The 13,666-nt window shown below is 46.3% G+C and overlaps 1 pseudogene across 1 annotated transcript in view; it reads left to right on the forward strand.

The window, feature by feature from the left end:
- The first annotated feature begins 270 nt into the window (after positions 1 to 270).
- Positions 271 to 13,666, forward strand: part of LOC105534687 — a 16,448-nt pseudogene continuing 3,052 nt past the window's right edge. The window contains exon 1 of the transcript XR_001005318.1: positions 271 to 463. The product of XR_001005318.1 is annotated as a pulmonary surfactant-associated protein A-like (transcript). The remainder of the gene's footprint in view (positions 464 to 13,666) is intronic.

Genomic DNA, 13,666 nt, shown 5'->3' on the forward strand with positions numbered 1-13,666 from the left:
TGGGCACATGGGCAGAATGACAGGCAAACATGCTTCAAGTTCTGCTTCCCTCTGCTCTGGCGGGTTCAGCTAGAGGAATCAGGGCAGCACCTGGAAAGTCATGGGAGATCTGCAGTTTCTGTCTTTCCGTCTTATGGCAGAACTATCTTTGGGTGATGTCTGGCAACCTGCAATGGTGATTATGCTAAGTGTCCCAGTGATATATGAAGTCCTAGTCCTGGTTCAAGCATCTGGATTAGGAGGGAATCTCCAACGGTGGAAGTGGTGAAAATGGGAACAAGACAGGAAAACCTCCCCTGGTTTATTTGGAATTGGTTTGATGAATCTCAAATCCTTGAGGAGTCTGGAGCTCTTCCGGGCAGCAGGAGATCAGCCAATGGACCCCACTCCTGGGAGCGGGAAGCTGGCCAGTGCAATTTGCAGCATGGACTCTTTCTGCTGCCCCAGTGCTGCTTGCTACAAGGTGAGATGAGTGCTGGGCCAGGTGTGGGATGGGGGAGCCAGGACAGAGCAGGGCAGGGGCAGATGGGGAGCAGCTCTAGCAACTCGGCTGTGGGGGGGGCAGGGCTGTTTTGCAGGTGATGAGCAGGAACAGAGGCCAACTCGGATGTGCAGGGCCTTGTGGTTGGCAGGGCAGGGCGTGGCTTTAGGGAAAAGGCACACCTGAGTTTTGACCCAGAGCTGTCACTTTTTACCCATGTGGACTCGGTCAGGTTATGTAACATTTTGAGGCTCAGTTTCCTTTTTGTTTTTATTATCTTGAAACATCAAATTTACAGAATTGCAGGCATGGTACAAATATTTTTTCCTGAACCTATGAGAGGAGATTGTCAACATGAAACCCCAACACCCCAATACTTTAATATGTTTCTCACGCAAAGACATTTTCGCATTATAACCATAATCAAGAAATTAACACTGATACAATAACTCCACATAGTCTTCAGGCCCTATGCAAAATGTACCCAATGCCCCAATAGTGTCCTTTATAGCAAAGGATCCGTTTGTGAGCCATGTGCCGTATTCCTTTGTCACGCTTCTCCAGTGTCCTGAAACCCACAAAGTCCCTCTGTCTTCCCTTCACCTTCATGACCTGAACACCGTGTGAAGATCACAGGAGACTGACTGTGTAGAATGCCCCTCACTTTGTTTATTTTTTGGTTTGTTGCTGTTGTTCTTTTTTTTTTGATGTATTGGCTCACAATTAGATTCAGGTTCTGTAACTTTGGCAGAAATACCATAGACACCCGCTGTGCTCCTCCCATTCTACCGGGCAGCATGGGACTTTAGTTTGCCCCAAGACTGATGATGTTCATGTTGATCATTGAATTAAGGTGGTGGGTGTCATGCTTCGCCACCATAAATACGTTCTTTTTCTGGTTTCAATCAGTGACTATGTTGTGAGGACACACTTTGGGACTATTGTAAAGATCCCATTCCTCATCACACTGTCTCTGTTGCCCGTCAATTGCTTTGTAGCAATGTGGACTCGTGCATGAGGCCTACCACCCGCCGTCAGGGAGTGCCAAGCACTCACCTGCAGGCTGCAGGGGGCACTATGCGTGTTTGATGTTGAAACAGCTACAGTTTACCAGCACATGGCACCAGTGAATCTAAAGAATGTCGTTAAGAAGATGGTTCTCCTCCCAACACAAATTTGTCACTCTTAGCTCTAAGAATTGCTGTAGTTCCTGCTGAGTTCCGAGTGCCCATGCCAGGCCACTCAGCTGTGTCCATAGCCTCCTCCCCCTGCTTAGGCTTCACTGCCCCCGCTAGTCCGCTCTCCTTCAGTATCTTTCTCACTCTCCTCGGGGCCTCACCCTCCACGTTGGGCTTCCTCCCTCTGCAGGGACATCCTCTTCACATAGCCAGTCCTTGGGCGCCCATGCCAAGCCACCTCAGAGTCCACAGACTCATTGCACTTGGAATCCCGCTCCCTGTGGCAGGACTCCCGCCTCATCCAGTATGACTGAAACCAGGAAGATGATGCTTTCCCCATGTGGGCAAGGTAAGACTGAAGGTGATATGGACAGGAGACAGGGAAACACTGGATAGAAGTGTGGTTCCCAGCAAAGGCCCCACCCACAAGCCTGAAGACCCATGGTCCTAAATGGGAACAGACATTTCTGTTTTTGTGAGCAAAAAGTTGCCTTTTGGCCCCCCACACTCCCTGTCCTGCACTCATATAAACCCTGAACCCCAGGCACCAGAAGCAGACCAGCAGACCAGCAGACAAGCAGACGTACAGCGAAATGATGTGGCAGAGAGAGAGAAAAAAAAGGAGGGACAGCTGAACACTGAGGAGAGTTCGACTGGGGCGATTGGAGAAGAGTCCAGCTACTGGGAGGCCCAACTCCAGGGGAAGATCACCTTCCGCTCCATTCCTCCTTCCAGTTCCCTATCCATCTCCCTGAGAGCCGCCTTCACCACTCAATAAAACCTTGCACTCATCTTCTGAGCCCGTGTGTGATCTGATTCTTCTGGGATGCTGGGGGTGAGAACTCAGGTTACAGAAAGCTGTCACACTGGCCCCCTGCCTTTGTGATACAGCAGAGGGTCCACTGAGCTGATTAACACTCAAGATGTCTGTGGACGGGAAAGCTGAAAGAGCTTGTAACAGGGGGGTTGCAGGCACCCACCCCTAGACACTACCACAGGGCCAAAGCCCAAAGCACTCACCCTGGCCTCTGTAACCTGCCCATCTGCATGCTCCCCTGGGGGTTTGAGCAGTGGGGTGACTGAACAGGCAAGCCATACCCCTATTGTGTGTCCTGCAAGAGGGATAAGGGAGCTCTTCCATTTCAGCTGGAGCCCTGTCTGGGATATTCATCGCGAGGGGGAGTACAGATGTGAAACTGTCAGATCTGTATCTTTTCCAGGGCCCTGCCACCTCTCTCTTTCCTGCTCTGTTTCCCTTCACAGGGGTCTGGTTGCCACATTGGACTGGAGTAAAACCCTCAGACAACCAAAGGCATTTTTGCTGGAAGGCCCCAAGACTGAACTCCATTGGCCAAGACCCACAGACTTCACTTGGTGTCTTTATTTCTTTCACAGTTTGAAATGGCTCTTATTTCTTCCTTTATAAAGTTAAGAGTTTTGCTACAGGCTGTGGCTATACTATTAAACAGAATGAGTGTTTGGCTTAGCCATCAAAGGTGCAAATCAGAACAATGTGGTTTTTGTTTTTTCTCGAATGCGCCAATGCCCACATCCCCTCTGACAGACACAGTTGCTCATGGTACACTGCCCCCCTTCTCATACTAGCTCCCCTCCTGGCTCGGGCACATAGGAATGTCCACAGCATGCAAAAGCCATGCCCAGTGGCCACAAGGGGTGGGAGAAACAGTGGCTTCTGCCAGGGGCCCTGCTGGAAAGGCCAGCCAGCACTTCTTGGCTGCCACGCCGATGGAACTTTCCCTCCTCTGGCCAAGGAGTTCAGCCCGGTTCGATCTTGGGGAAAGATACAATGATTAAAGCAAAAAATTTGCACTGAGCAAGGGGTTCTTCCCTGTTAAATACAGTAGGAAATTCTTCTTCAAAGGTTTAGCTTGCTTAAATTTTCTTGTCCTTTGCCCCCTGCTTTCAAGGCCAGACTTCCTTACTCTCTGTGTTCCCCTGGCCCTGGTAAACAACCTTCCCACCAGTCCTTATCTATAGAGTGCACATTTAACATCTGCTACCCACTCTGTGAATTACTCCTCCCATCACAAAGGCTTCTCCTGCTGAAACTGATCTTCCTGCCTACCCACCAGGGTAACCACATTCCTGCACTTTTCAAGTTAGCCAACCAGGTTCAGCTTAGATTGTGCAGTCCAACTCCAGCCAATGGAGGCACGGTACAGTTACAGGGACAAGCTGCGTTAAGAGACAATAAAAACCCCTTCTTTCCTTTGTTCTGGGTGCTCTCACCATTGCTCCACATGCGAGACACACCCTCCTGCAGAAGCAAATTTGCCTTGCTGAGAAAATTTGTGTTCGAGTGCTATTTCTTTAGCGGCATTGAAAATTTGTTTCTAACATTCCCCCAGTACCTTCCCCTCTCTCCCCTTACACTGTTTTGGGTTTTTGGTTTTTTTCTTTTCCTTTTCTAAGCAAGAGGGTTCCCCCTCCCAGCACTCTGCTGCTGAAAGGGAAAATAACAGAGGAGCAGGCCCCGCCGGATGATACCAGCACACTTGGCAGAGCTCATTTGAAACAATCTAAACAGATATGTGCAGCCTCTTGAAATACTTTCTAGTCCCACACTTGATTCCAAACTTCAGACTGAGGCCCTAGAAAGGAAAACCAGATCTGAGGGATCCAAAGCCAGGCATCAGGCACAATGTAAATGGGCAGGACCAATTCCTGCACACTAAATCCCCACCCATGGAAGGAGGCCATGCTTCATGGCATAAATGAGGCCCAGGGAACTCAAAGGTTGTTGACAGCAGGGGAAGATGGAGGCATAGGTGAAGGCAAATAATTCCTGTTATCTAGGCCTTTTCTGCTTCATGGGTGCATGCCACATTGGTAATCATGAGTGGCACCTGCCAAGGTCACCAGGGCTCAGGAACAAAAAGATGGAAGAGAAAGGAAGGACATTCACTTTCTCTATCCGTCACACCCTGAGTTTTCACTGAAAGAAAGAAGGGAATGAGGGATGCCTCTATTCTCTGTCTTTCAGAATAGGTATCCATCTCTCTTCACCATCCCCAGCTTATACCCCTCTGGAGTGTATCCAGAACCAATGGGACTGCTTTGACCCTCTTAATCGGGAAGAAAAATGCCTCATAGCCCTCTACACAAAGGTTTGGCCAAATTATGAAGGACTGGGTGGGCCTCAGGAAGGAACCATACATTTCAATACTATCCAGCAGTCGGACTTTTTCTGTACACATGAGGATAGATGGTCTGAGGTCCCACATGTGTAGGCTTTCTATACCTTGCAAGGCAATCTAGACCTTTGCTGACAGTGTAGGATTGATCCAGTCCTCCTGTTTGCCATCTCAGGGAAGACTGCAAGGGGCAAGCCTAGGAAACTAAAGATATGAATCCCAGAGGCACCCCAAGCAGAGAAGCCAGCCCCCCCAGCTCTTCCCCTCTGGGTTCACCCCGACCTTCCTATTCAGCTTCAGCCTCTCACTTGCCCCCTTCTAAAATTCCTTACCCTACACAAGCCCCAACCTCACTCTTGCCCATTAAACCAATGTCTGGTGAATTTGGGCCCAGTAAGGTCCAGGTCCCCTCCTCTCTACAGGACTTAAAGTGAATTAAGGGGGATTTTGGGAAGTTTTAAGATGACCCCAAAAGATATATAGAGGCTTTCCAGAATTTCACCCAAATATGTGATCTCTCCTGGAGAGATGTTATGGTGCTTTTGAACCAGACCTTGACAGACATTGAGAAGCAGCCTGCTCTGCAAGCAGCAGAGAGATTTGGGGATGAGCTTAGTATCCCATATAGTGTCAGGGAAGGGGGCAAACATTATCCAACTGGAAGAGAAGCAGTGTCAATAGATTACCCTAAATGGGATCCCAATGACAAAAATGGAAGACTGGAAGAGGAGACACTTTCAGAGGTGCATAATGGTGGGCTTACATAAGACCAGGACCAAGTCTCTCAATTATATTAAATTATCCATGATTGACAAGGGATTCGATGAAAATCCCACTGCCTTTCTGAAAAGGCCAAGGGAGGCCTTATAGTAAAGCAGACCTCTCTATCCCCTGATTCAGTTGAGGGACACTAATCCTAAAGGATAAATTTATTACTCAGGCAGCCCCTGATATCAGAAGGAAGCTACAAAGACAGGCCCTGGGACCAGTCAGTACTTTAGAGAACCTTCTGAAAGTACCCACTTGGTCTTTTATAATAGAGATAGGTAGGCACTAGAGAGAGAGGAAATACAGGAAAGAAACAGAGACTTTAATGGCCAACAGACAAGCCCACAAACCTCAGAACTCTCAGGGTGCACTTGTTGATCGCTACAGATGTGGCAAACCAGGGCATTTTAAGAAGAATTGCTCAGGCAGCATGAGGAAGCCACCTCAACCCTGTCCAATCTGCAATGGGGACCGTTGGAGGGTGGACTGTTCCTGGCATGCTGGTCACCAGGTCCAGAGCTAGTCTTCCAAATGGTCCAGCAGCAGGACTGACAGGTCCCAGGGCTCCTCTCCTGACTCCCGTGGTCCAGACCACTATTACCATCCAGGTGCCCTGGGTAATCATGGAAATTGAAGGGAGGAAAGTGGACCTCCTTTTGGACACTGGGGCTGGTCTCTCAGTTCTCTTGAATCCAGCCCCCCTCTCCTCTCTTAGAATGACTGTGAGGGACATCTCAGGAAGGTCTTTAACCCAATATTTTTTCCAACCCCTTAGCTGTAGCGGGGTTGTTCACCAAAGCTTTTCTAATTATGCCTGAAAGCCCAACTCCTCTGTTGGGTAGGGATATTCTGGCCCATATGGGGACAATCATTCTGATGGCCCCTAGAGAAACTCTTTGTCTAATCCTACTAGAGGCCAATATTAACCCAGAAGTTTGGGCAACTCAAGAGAAGATTGGCAGAGCCACAACTACCATACCAGTCTGGTTCCATCTTAACGATCCCACCTCCTTTCCTAACCAGAAACAATATCCCCTGAAACTAGAGATTAGGAAAGGACTAGAAGTCATCATTGATAACTTGAAGATGGAGGGCCCACTCAAACCCTGCAATAGCTCTTGTAATACCCCAATATTGGGGGTACTAAAACCCAACTAGAAATAGAGACTAGTTCAGGACCACCTCCTTGTTAATGAGGCTGTGGTTCCAATACACCCAATGGTTCCCAATCTGTATACCCTGCTAGCTCAAATACCTGAGGGAACTAAATGGTTCCTGGACCTAAAGAATGCCTTCTTCTGCATACAATTATACCCCAACTCCCAGTATTTGTTTGCATTGAGGATCCAATGCAAACAAATTTGTTTGAGGATCCCTCTAACCAAACCACCCTGTTAACCTGGACAGTGTTACCTCAGGGATTCCAAGACAGCCCCCACTTGTTTGGGCAGGCATTATGGAGAGATCTCTCCAAGTTCCTTTATCCTCAAGTCAAAGTTTTGCAATACATGGATGACCTTCTTTTCTGCACTCCAAGTAAGGAAATCTCTCAGGAGGGAAGTAAGGCTCCTCTTAATTTTCTGGCTAACAGAGGATATAATGTTTCAAAATGTGAAGTTCAGCTCTGTCAGACTTCAGTGAAGTACCTAAGCCTGGTCTTGTCAGAGGGGACCAGGGCATTGGGCAAAGAAAGTATTAAATCTATCTCCTCCTTTCTCCTCCCCAAACACTCAATCAACTGAGGGGATTCTTACACATTACAGGATTCTGCAGACTATGTATATCTGGGTACAGTGAAATAGCACATCCCTTCTATCACCTAATAAAGGAGACTCAAGCAGCTGATACTCACTGCCTAATTTGGGAACTGGAGGTTAAAAGGCCTTTGACCAACTAAAACAAGCCTTGCTTAAGGCACCAGCCCTTAGTCCCCCCCATGGGAAAAACGTTTAATCTTTATATATCAGAAAGAAAGGGAATGGCACTGGGAGTCCTAACACAGGCCCAGGGTCCAGCCCAGTAGCCTGTGGGCTAACTGAGTAAAGAGCTAGATTTGGTAGCCAAAGGATGACTGGCCTGTCTCTGGTCAATTGCAGCAGTAGCCTTGCTGGTACCAGAGGCTACTAAGTTAACCATGGGTAATAACTTAACCATTTATACCCCACATAATGTGGCAGAAATACTTTCAAGGGGAGTCCCTAGCTAACAGGCAACCACCTCCTCAGGTATCAAGCTCTGTTATTAGAAGGATCTTCAGTCCAATTAAGAACCTGTCCCTCCCTAAATCCAGCTACCTTCCTCCCAGAGGAAGCTGGGGAACTTAACATGACTGTGAATAAATAGTAGTACAAACTTATGCGGCCAGAGGAGACCTCAAGAAAACCCCTTTAAAAATCCAGACTGGATTATTTTTATGGACAGATGTTCTTTTGTTGAAAAAGGAAATCATAAAGCAGGTTATGCAATAGTTACTCTGAACTATATTGTTGAGAGCACACCTCTCTCCTCTAGCACAAGTGCTCAACTGGTCAAACTAATCACCCTCATGAGAGGACTTGAATTAAGCAAAGGAAAAACAGTTAACATTTATACTGATTCTAAGTATCCTTTCCTAGTTCTCCTTACCCATGCCACTATCTGGAAAGAGAGGAACTTCCTCACAGCTAATGGGTATCATTAAATGCCATGAGGAAATTAATAGACTATTTTGCTCAGTTTTCCTCCCACGGGAAGTGGCAGTAATACATTGTAAAGGCCACCAAAGAGGGTTAGATGAAATAGCTGAGAGAAACAGGCTGGCAGACTGAGCAGCTAAATCAGCAGCAAGCGAGCCCCAGGTCTCTGACCCACTTGAAGCCCCACTGATCTGGGAGGGCCCCATCAGAGAAATAAAACCTCAATACTCTCCTGTGGAAATAGAATGGGCCACCTCTTGGGATGGTATGCTTTATCTACCAGCTGGCAACCAATGAAAAGTTCTTAAAAGCCTTCTCTAGGCCTTCCACCTAGGTAAAGATAAAACCTATCAACTGGCTCAGATTGTTCTCAGATAAAAACCTGATATAAACAGTTAAACAGGTTGTTAATGTTTGCAAGGCCTGCCTTAAAAACAATCCCCTTAATTAACAGCATCTTCTCCAAGGCTACCTGGGGGAAGACTGGCAAATGGATTTCACCCATATGCCAAAGGCAAGGGGCATCCAGTACCTCCTAGTATGGATAGATACCTTCACTAACTGAGTAGAAGCATTTCCACATCAGACAGAGAAAGCCTCTGAGGCTAGTACTAATCAATGAGATAATTCCTCACTTTGGACTCCCTAAGTACCTCCAGAGCAATAACGGCCCCTCATTCAAGGCAGTTGTCACCCAGGGGGTCTCAAAGGCACTAGGCATACAGTACCGTCTTCATTGTGTTTGGAGACCACAATCCTCAGGAAAGGTGGAAAAGACAAATGATATTATCAAAAGGCAACTGAAGAAACTGTCTCAGGAGACTCATCTCCCCTGGACTGCTCTTCTTTCCATAGTCCTGCTGTGTATCAGAAACACTTCTTCAAGGCTGGGTTTGAGTCCCTTTGAGACTATGTATGGATGGTCTTTTCTCACGAATGATTTCTTGCTAGACCAAGAAACCTCTGATTTAATTAAGCACAAACCTCTCTGGTCCATTTCCAACAGAAACTGAAACAACTGTTGAAGGCCCAGTCCCATGAACCAGGCCCACCTCTATTCAACCCAGGGGACCTAGTACTGGTAGAGGTACTTCTTTACCTTTCTCCCTCAATATGCCCTGGTTGGGAGGGACCTTGCACTGTACTTCTTTCCACTCCTACAGCGGTGAAGGTCAAGGTCACCAGGATAGACTCTTGGATTCAGTATACAAGCTAAGGCCTGGGAAGCCAACAGAGTCACCTCTTTCAACCTAGAAGAGCACCCAAAATACCATTGTGAAGAGATCAGGAAATTCAAGCTAAAAATCACAAAAGATAAGTGTTAATTAACATTCCATGTACATTCTCTTTATAGTCTTGCCTATGCTTGCTGTTCCTACCTTTGTTCTGTTCTATACCATGGGGTACAATAGTGTTTTCAGGGTAATTAGTACATTTTGCTTCTTATTTCTGTGTCTTTGGCACTAGATTCTTTCCTTGTATAATACACACTTTTAACCCATGCCTATTTAACCTTATAAAACTTTTTTTTCCTCTCTCACTTAGAGGTCATCAAACTCAAGATGTTTAGGCAATCAGAGCCTCAGATGATGGCTCCCCTTAGCCAGGGACCCTTAGATAGACCTCTGGGAGGAATCTGACTGACATTTTCCCCAAAAGAACTCCCCCTGTCAGCAGGAAGTGGCTAAGACTGGTCATCGTCCATATTCTAATGGCAGTCAGATATGCCTCTTCAGAGGGGGAAATGATAGTGATGGGAGACAGTGAAACACTGGGTAGAAAAAGGGTGGTTCCCCAACAAAGGCCCCACCCTCAAGCCTGAAGACCCATGGCCCTAAATGGGAAAAGACATTTCTGTTTTCATGACCAAAAAGTTGCCTTTTGGCCTGCCACAACCCCTATCCTGCAACCATATAAACCCTGAACCCCAGGCTCCAGAAGCAGACCAGCAGACAAGTGAATGGACAGTGGAACGATGTGGCAGAGAGAGACAGAGAGGAGAGAAGGAACATCTGAACACTGAGGGGAGTTTGCACAGAGGTGATCAGAGAAGATACCAGCTACCGGGTGGCCCGCCTCCAAGGGAAGATCACCTTCCCACTCCATTCCCCTTTCTGGCCCCCAATCCATCTCACTGAGAGCCACCTCCACCACTCAATAAAATCTTGCACTCATCCTTCAAGCCCATATGTGATCTGATTCTTCCAGGATGCTGGATGAAAGCTTGGGATGCAGAAAGCTGTCACACTGGCCCTCTGCCCTTATGATAAGGCAGAGGGTCCATAGGGCTGATTAACACTTAAGCCACCTGTGTTTGCAAAGCTGAAAGAGCTTTGTAACACAAGTTACAGGCACCCATCCCTAGACACTACCGTGAGGCCGGACCACAGAGCACTCACCCCAGCCTCTACACCTGACCATCTGCATGCTTCCACTAGGGGTTTGAGCAGTGGGGCAACCAAACAGGTGATCCACACCCCTGCCACGCATCCTGTGAGGGGGATCAGGGGACTCTCCTGTTTCAAAGGGGTGCAGAGTGGAGGCCATGCACATGCCCTAAGGACAGTGCATGGGCTTCTCTGCATATTTGAGGCCTCTCTCTTAGTGCTCACGGGACCCTTCCCCTGACCCCTTTTCCAGCTGCCCTGGGTGCTAGCAGTAGGAGGAGTCTGTTTGTGACTGCTGGTCCTTTCTGTCACTTTGGATCATCACAGCACTCTATGAGCTGTACAGAGAGTAAATCCCCATTCCATACTTCAGTCAACTGAGGCTGACAGGGATTAGATGGATTGCCAAAATTGTCTAGAAATCCTTTTTCCAGCTCAGTCCTCTGCTAGAACCTTCCCAGAGTCAGAGGAACATGCTTGTTCTACCTGTACCTGAAGACAAGGGAATGCACAAATTAATTTACTAATCATGGATATATTTCAAGATCACTTATAATGTCAGAATCTAAGGGACAGCTCAGTCACATGAAGGGGATGAAAGTTGAGGCTTTTCTTTCCTGAGGCTGCCAGTAAACTAAGCAAATATGTGTGTATGCATTATATACATATGTACACACACATATGTTGTGTGCTGTATATTTACACACATGTATATTACATTGATGCCTCTCTAATAATGCCATTTTATTCTTAAAAAGAATAACACAATAAATATCTTTCTGTTGCCTAGAAATAGCATCCAATTTGCCTTAAAAATCACATTACTTGTTTTTATTTCCATTTTTGCCAATGCAGCCCTGTCACCCTTCTTTCTCCCCTGAACATTTTGAACTTTCCAAACCCCAGAGAAACACATCACGCTTTACTGAGGTTTTGAGGAGAGGAAGAGAGGTTTTCCCATTCTGTACCTTGGAGGAACTGAAACTGGCAGGTAGTAGCAACTGTCTTCAAAGAAATAGGCTAAGGAACACACACGTGCAGACACACAAACACACATTCTCTTACTTTGCACCAATAAGATCATACTGTATATACTCTTCTACAATTAGTGTTTTCTTTTATATATCCCAGCCATCTTTTCAGATTGACACTTAGGGATATAATTGTAATTATAGTCTTTTCTTGGAGTTTGTTTGTTTTTACTTCTGGTAATGTATTCTTTACTCTCTTTTTAATTTAAAAAATGTTATTTTTGACACAATTATTTTACATATGTATGGGCACAGTGGACTATTTTGACACATGTATGTAATGCACAATGATGAAATCAAGGTAAGCAGCATATCCATCACCTCAAAAACTTACCATTGTTCTGTGTTGATAACATTCAAAATTCGCTCAAGTATACAATAATTTTTTGGTTGGCTATGGTCACCCTACAGTGCTAAAGAAGGCTACAACTCATTTGTCCTATCTAGCTGTAATTTTGTACCCATTGCCCCACCTTTCCCATTTCTCATTCCCCTTAATCTTCCCAGCCTCTAATATATTCTGTTCTACTGTTTGCTTACTGTTCTATGTTTACTTCTATGATATTAGCGAAGTTTTCTTAGCATCCACAAATGAGTGAGAACATGTTGTGTTTAATTTTCTTTTCCTGGCTGTATTTCACTTAACATAATGGTTCATCTATGTTGCCATGAATGGCAGAATTTTATTCTTTCCTATGGATGAACTGTATTCCATTGTGTTTAGTTACTACATTTTTTAAAAATCCATTCATTCACTGATAGACACTTAGGTTGATTCTATATCTTGGCTATTATGAATAGCCCTGCAATAAACACAGGAGGACAGATATCTCTTTAACATACTGGATTCCTTTTCTTTGAATACCCAGTAGTGGGGTTGCTAGGTCATATGATAGTTCTAGTTTTAGGTTTTCGAGAAGGCTTCATTTTGTTCTCCACAATGGCTGTAGTACTTTCCATTTCCACCAAAAGTGTATAAGAGTTCCCTTTTCTCTGCACCCGCACCGGTATTTATTCTTTTTTGTCTTATTGATAAAAGCCAGTCTACCTGGGGTGAGATAATTTATTTTTGTTTATAAACAGTTGTTTATAAAGGTCTTTAATGATCCTTTGTCTTTCTGTGATATCAGTTATATAATGTCTCCTTTCTTGTTTCTGATTTTTATATAGGTCTTCTCTTTTTTTCTTACTTTTCTAGCTAATGGTTTGTCAATTATGTTTATTTGTTCAAAAACCCAACTTTTCAGCAGGGCATGGTGGCTCATACATGTAATTTCAGCACTGAGGCTGAAGCAGAAGGATCACTTGAGGCCAGGAGTTTGAAACGAGCCTGGGAAATACAGCAAAAACTTGTCTTTGAAAAGCTAAAAAAAAAAAAAGTCTTAGCCTGGTGTGATGACACATGCCTGTAGTTCCAGCTACTCAGAAGACTGAGGCAAGAGGATCACTTGAGCACAGGAGTTGAAGGCTGCAGTTAGCCATGATCATGCTGAGAGGTGACAATGTGTTAGCAGCCCTCGCTGGCTCTCGCCACCTCCTCAGCCTCGGCGTCTGCTCTAACCGCGCTCCAGGAGCCTTTCAACCCACCGCTGCGCTGTGGGGGCCCCTCTCTGGGGCTGGCCAAGGCCAGAGCTGGCTCTCTCTGTTCGTGTGGAGGTGTGGAGGGAGAGACACAGGCGGGAGCCGGTGCTGCGCGCCGCGCGTGCGGGCAGGCGCGGGTTCCGGGTGGGCATGGGCTGGGCTTGATGGAGGGACGAGCTCCCTCTGGGCTGCCAGTGTGCCCGGGCTAGGTGCCACAAAGTCCTGGGAAGAGTGCCAGTGAGAGGTGAAGCTGGCTGGGCTTCTGGGATGGGTAGGGGCTCCCAGAACTTCTCTGTCTAGCTAAATGTTTGTAAACGCACTAGTCAGCACTCTGTGTCTAGCTAAAAGTTTGTAAATGCACCAATCAGCACTCTGTGTCTAGCTAAAGGTTTGTAAATGCACCAATCAGC

This window comes from Mandrillus leucophaeus, unplaced genomic scaffold (genome assembly GCF_000951045.1).
Source record: "Mandrillus leucophaeus isolate KB7577 unplaced genomic scaffold, Mleu.le_1.0 Scaffold1382, whole genome shotgun sequence".
Taxonomy (NCBI): domain Eukaryota; kingdom Metazoa; phylum Chordata; class Mammalia; order Primates; family Cercopithecidae; genus Mandrillus; species Mandrillus leucophaeus.